The sequence below is a fragment of the Leuresthes tenuis genome, unplaced genomic scaffold (assembly GCF_036924035.1).
Source record: "Leuresthes tenuis unplaced genomic scaffold, fLeuTen1.0.hap1 SCAF_18, whole genome shotgun sequence".
Classification (NCBI taxonomy): domain Eukaryota; kingdom Metazoa; phylum Chordata; class Actinopteri; order Atheriniformes; family Atherinopsidae; genus Leuresthes; species Leuresthes tenuis.
Window position 1 is genome coordinate 31,520,335 of NW_027325372.1, and position 6,792 is coordinate 31,527,126.

Here is a 6,792-nt window from a genome sequence, read left to right on the forward strand (position 1 = left end):
CTCAGGTGAAGAATTTGAATTTGTATTTTTGCCAATACAAAATGGTCTAACGAGTCTCAACAAAATAACACCTGGAGGGTTTTACAGCAGCATCAAAAGGATGTTTGGAACACAACAGTATAGCATCAAAGCTCTGAAGTAAAAACCCTATCAATGCAGAAAAATGTGGTGATTTATACCTGTTGAGGAGGAGCGGCTTCTCGTCTAGGTGAGAGTTGTGAGTATGTGTTGAGTATGAATGAGCCAATGACAAGTGTGGGGAGTAGGAATGTTGAGCCAATGAGGAATTTGTTATTGTACTCTCAAACTGCTATGCTATGCTTGTAAGTGGCATAGTGGGGCGCTGCTGCACCATGGCTTGGTGTCTGAGGGTAAATTTGAATGAACAAAGGATTTTCCAGACTAGCTGGGCGTAGTTGTGAAACACAGGATATGTCTGGGAGGGACTTGTAGGTATGGATGAGGGATAGCTCTCACAGCTGGATGTTGCCAGAAAGCTGCAGGGTATTGTCTTCAAGCCAGAGTAAGTGTCATTGCTCAGTCTACATGTTAATGTCTGAGGGTATTCTGCGTGTCTGCTTGCAAATGTGTACGTGGAAGGGGCTTTCAAATGTAATGAGTGTCTGGGCTGACCACACTGTATGGCGCCAAGGGCTGAAAAGCCATCAAAATCCAACAATCTCCTCCAAACAATATAGCTTGTTCTACAAGGTCAAGCAGATTCTTTAAGTAACAGTTTAAGTTCACACTAGATGATGAATTTTCCCATCAGTGGCAAAGACTTCTTGGATGTGGGCAGGATATTGTACTTTAGGAGGATTTTTTTTGCTTCATGTATTTATTCTTCTAAATTTACTTATTGTGAAAATACTGGGAATGTAGTTGCAATTTTCTAGATTGTGACATTTCCTAATTCTAGCTTTTTAGCATGTTTTGAATGAGATGAATGGTAAAGTATGGAAAAAATGGACAATGCTTTAAAATCAGTGCTGTAAATAAATTTAGCTGTTCTTAACTATTCTGCTACCCTGTGCAGTAATTAGCATTCTCAGAAGCTGCTCCGTGGTCAATAGGTACAAAACAACCCAGTTTTCTTCTGCTAACACAACTGTCTTCTACAAAAGCTAAGATAAATTTCACTTTCGATCTTGCATTTTAACTTTTGATTGTGTCTTTATATAAATAACTGCAATTTATTCAATATTTTTTCTAACCTTCCTGCCTAGAGTAAAAAAAATTCCAGTTTGGATAAGAGCTTTCATGTGTCAGCACATGGTAGTTCATGAATATAAGTTTAACTTTACTTAATGTGCTTAGCTTAAATCTAGATGTTTCTGATGCTGCTAAAGTGTCCATGGATGCCACTTGCCTCTTTGGAAATGTGGAAAAAATATACAAACTCTTCTCAGGCTCCCCTCAAAGGTTGGCCATCTTGAAGAAGCATGTGAACATCGCACTTAAGTCTTGGAGTGAAAAACAAATGGGAAAGTCGGGTTAAAGTATCAAAGCAGTACACTACCAAGCAGATAAGGTGAGAGAGGCTTTATTAGCGGTCAGGGAAAAAACTACTATGGATGGTAATTGAGAACCAGTTGAAGAACGATTCCGTGGAATCGTTAATCTGCCTTCCCGTTAATAGGTTCTGTTAACGTCTGATGCATTTGCACGATGTCATGTGCATGTTTTGTATTTTGGCTCAGAATGTTTCATAGCGTCGAGACAAAAGCGCTCTAAAGTTTAGTTATATTTCACCAAAAAGGACAATACTAGGGCCAGTTGCAACACGTGCAGTGCTTTGATCACATCAAAGGGGGAAATACCTCCAGCATGCTGAAACATTTGACCACACAGCATGCAATTTCTTTGCACGAATGTAAAGTCTTTGATGCGCTGCTAAGCGATAGCGGCAACTCTCGCAGGGGAGCAAGTCCCACTTAACGTAGGGCTCTCAAGTAGGGTGCATCCCAATCAACGTGGAATTGAGCGCACATGTCGGAGTATCCGACTCCACGCTGTCCACTTCCCTACTTAAATATGCAAATCATATTTAAATTAGCCCTGCACCTGCGATTCCCCTCTGTGCACGATCAGAAAATGATGTCCTCTGACATAAGCAGCAAACGTAAGAGGAGTGGGTGGGAGAGCTTGTGTGAGACTGTCAATGCTGTGGGGTATGAGAAGCGCACACAAGCAGAGGTGAAGAAGAAGTCCAACATTAAGGTGGATATGAAGCGGAGATTGGCTGCCCACCACCGAAGTGTGGCCAAAACAGGTGGGGGGGGGGGGGCAAGAGAAGAGGGGCCCACCCTGTTTGAACAACTATGGGTGACACTGCTCTCTCAGGGGTGGTGGGAGCATATGTGGGTGACTCTGATTAAAGGTAAATACCTATGTTTTTGTGTAACTCAAACTCAAACGTGTTCATACAGTAACCTTGTGCAAAAGTGCACCGCGGAAAAGGTGAGGTTGATTAAGACATTTCCCACTTTACACACGGGGTTATTAACATTCGCACACAGAGACGATCAGGGGCTTCTTAGAAAGATCTTAAGCTGTAGTTTAACCATCAAAAAATAGCAAGTTACTAACTTTAACCACCAACTATGATGCTGTAAAGACAGGATAGAAATTGGGGGCGCACATGCTCAATGCACATCCTGATAATATTAGGACAATTACATGAATAAAGTTACACACCAAGAAGCCACCCATCGCGCACAGTTCCAGCTTGATTGTTCCCAACAATGCTGTTACTCAGAATGTATGAATCGTGCATTGAACCAGGCCACCTCGCCACAATGTTGGTTAATTGCATTTGTGCATCACATACGATCTGTACATTGATGGAATGAAAATGTTTCCTGTTGACATATACAAATTCATCATGTGATGGCGTTTTTATAGCAATGTATGTGCAGTTGATAACTCCGATTACATTAGGAAAACCGTCTCTTGCTTCAAATTGTGCTTTAATGTTGGCCTGTTCAACTGCATTGTGGGAATTTGATAAACCTGCTGAGATGCAGATAATTCCGTCCCACACGGCTGGCATGGCTCAGGTCAGGGTCGACTGGCACAGTCCCAATCGGTTGGCCAGCTCCCTCTTGAATGCCCCGATTGCTGGGAACTGAAGTGCGCATATCACCTGTGGCACAAGCAGTGCATGGCTCCTCGCTGTGTTGTGCTCCAACGCCGGCCGCAGCTCTGCGCACAGTTCCAGTAGGATTGCCCTCAAAACGGCTGACGAGTCAGTTGTCATCATGTGCCAGCAAATCCTCTCTGTCTCTTAACACACGCTCTCTTCCAATTGCACCATTTACAACGTCTTCCCATACTGCTAAAGCAGCCATTGTTTTTAATGGTATGCATTGCACCACTTTGCACATGCTTTTATATCCACTCGTGTAATTGCAGACACGTGTGAATTGTTCATGTGTCTCACATCACTCAGAGGACAAATTGTGTTCACATTTATTTATTATAACAGTTTCCTAACATCACCTCTAAGTGTCACCAAAGAATCAACAGCTGTAGTATGTACGACAGCCCTAAAGTTGGCGTGAGGCACCCCACATTTCCACGGTCATTTCGCTCTTGATACATCTGATCGTTGATGTGAAAAAGTGCCACCCTTTGTACATGAGGCCCCAGATGTCCCGCTTTGTACGGGACAGTTACGCATTTTCATTACTTTTCACACGTCCCGCAAATTGAGATGTTGTCCCGCATTGTTATTGTCAGGGTTCGTAGTGCGAGAAGGGAGGACTTCACAGTAACTTGGGTTTATTAACAAAAAAGGCACAAGGCAAGACCAAAGGACATGGCTGAGCCGGTTATCAAACGGTGAAACTAAAAACAAGACTATGATTAAACAAGACTATGAATTAAACCTGACCTGACGAGACTGTGGCAAAACGTGGCATGAAAGGTAAGGTGAAGATTTTTGCCATGACTGATGGAAACCTGGAAACTAAATACTGTAGGGAGGTGATTAGTGATGAGGTGCAGCTGTGGAACAGAAACAGGTGACTTGAGTGAAACTTTAGTGACAGGGGAAAAAGACATGACAGAAATTAACCAAGGACCTGAAAACATGACAAAACAAAACTCAAAATGTGACAGTTATTGACAGACTCCAGTTTTGAAATGCATGTTTTATAATCTGGCATTTATCAAATTACTGTGTGGAGAAAGCAGTGAGGCTGTCATCAGGGGGCGGGGCAGGTTGTTTGATCATTTTAGTCAAACGGCAATGCGGACGCAGGTTAAGGGCGCGCCCACTAACAAAAAACAATCCAAATCAGGTCAGAACGACACCGGCATGCAGCGCGAGACATGGTCGGAAAGGGAGGAACTTGTCCAACTAAGGAAAGAAACTGCAGCTACATCAAAGACTGGGAAACTTGCTTGAGTCATTTTTCCGTTTCACATCAGGTGAATACGACATGAAACGACACAAATAAGCACTATAATTGAAAGAATAATTGTAGTCCTGACTGTCTGTTCTGTTTAATTGTCCTCAGTCAGGTGTGTTAACTTGAGACATACTGTGAAATAGTATGAAAGCTCCATGCTGACTATGTTTTCTTATGTAAGAGAACTTGGGAAAGTTGCATTTAAATAAAATATATTTGTTAAGTTTTTATTTGCAGTCTGTTATGTGGTACTGAATCAACCAGATGGCAAAGCATAGTAATGTTACAAGCTAGGGGGCAGAATAGAGAGGTTTATTTTCTAAAGTTATTTTAGACTACCTCGATGCATTGGTGTCCCACATTGTCCCGCACAAACATAGTCTTTGTCCCACATCTGGTGAATTGAAATCTGCTCACCCTACTCTTAAGTCTCATGCATTGAGTGTGACAATCACGCTTTTCGGTCTTTTGTCACGCTGTCCTGTCACGCACTCCTGCCATGCATTGTATTTCTCACGGTGAAAAATAATAATAATGAATTTCTCTGGCGTGCTGCATTGCTATGGAACGGCAGGAAACAAGGACGTCTCTCATGAGTCTGAGCAGAGCAGTTATTAATAACAACAACAATAATATTATTATTACTGAAATACCCCCCTGCATTCAAAACCTGACAGTCCTGTAACATAACACTTCCTGGTCCTGTTGACTGTTAGCGACATACTGTATGAATAATTTCCATCTGGTATTAGCCTTTAGTTGACGAGGACTGAGAGTGACGTCGGTTCAGAGGCAGTCTGTAGCTACCCCTTTCATCGAGGCAGGGAAAAGTAAAATAACGGAGGCGAAAATAGATAAAATGTTGGTGCATACTTGAAATTAAAGTGTTACTGCAACCAAAGCCATTTGTACTATATAAATAACTGGATGAGAATCGATAAGAGAACCGAATCGATATTGATAATGGATAATCGAAATTGCTAAATTCTCAACAATTCCATCCCTAAAAACTACTGACCCCACAGTAAAAGTTGAGACCCACTCGTTTGCTGAATAAACCAGGTCATTCAGATTTCAAATTTGCTGTGTGGTTTGGTATGACAATCTCTCCAGGATTAACACCGCAAGCAAACTACTTCAGTCAGCCAACATGCAGTTTGACGGTGCAGTGGGCCTCATTCAGAAAAACAAAGAATATTTAATCAGTTACAGGGCAACTGGTTTTAAAGATGCACAGATCTCAGCAAAAGAGACGTGAACAAATGAACACTGAAGCAGTGCTGAAACAGAAGAGAGTGCGATCCACAAAAAGGCTACAATGATGAGCCGCAATCTGATGCAATGAAGAGGCTGGAAGTATCCTTTTTTAATGCTGTGGTAGACTGTACCATCCAGTCTTTGGAGGACCGCTTTCAGTCCTTAGGTCAGACCCATTTTTAGAGTGCTTTTCAACTTTGGCCAGCTTAATACACAGACAAGGAAGGACCAGTGTAAACTTGTCAGTGACAAACTCACCTTCGGAGAACAGTCTGATATTGATGGAAGGGCACTAGCTACAGAGATGGAGAACCTTCCAGAACTCCCTAGCACAGATGACCCCATTTGAACTGCTCACTTACCTCTCTCAAAATTATATCTCTGAGCTGTACCCAAATCTTTCGGTAGCTCTATGGATAGCCTGCACTCTTCCTGTGACTGTTGCCTCTGCAGAGTGGAGCTTTTCCAAGCTCAAATTAATAAAGAATTACTTGAGATCTTTCATGGCACAAGAAAGACTGAGTGGACTGGCAGTGATAAGTATTAAGGAGTATTGAGGAAGAACATAATTACAAAAAAAAGTCAAATGTGTGGGTTAAGGTAGTTTATTTAGATTATTTTTTACAAAAACCTTTGCACATAGTTACATGCATTTACATAGTTTTAAGACCTAATTATTCAACTTTATATTTGAACCATTTTTGTTACCTTGTTTCAGGTTACTCTGTTCATTTACATCACTGAAGTATTTGTTTGATATTTTATTTAATTCTGTCTGTTTTTGTACAATTGAATTTGTTATTATTTTTTATATCTAAGTGATTTTATTTGTTGTTGCGCTTTACTTTATTGTTGTTCTTGCACTACAAATTATTTTTGCACATTGCTGTTGCGGTTTTTTTAAACCAAAAATAATAAACCAGATGACACTTTTACAGTAAATACAATGTTGTATCACTTGGAATGTTGTGTAAATCAACCCCAGGGTACTCTTGTAGCCGAATTTTGCTATTAAAAACCATATATGGCACCGTGGACTTCATTCATTGGTATTATTTATGTCATTAACTGAACCAACCCCTTAAATGTGTAAAGATATGTCAGGCTGACAAAAGGATAA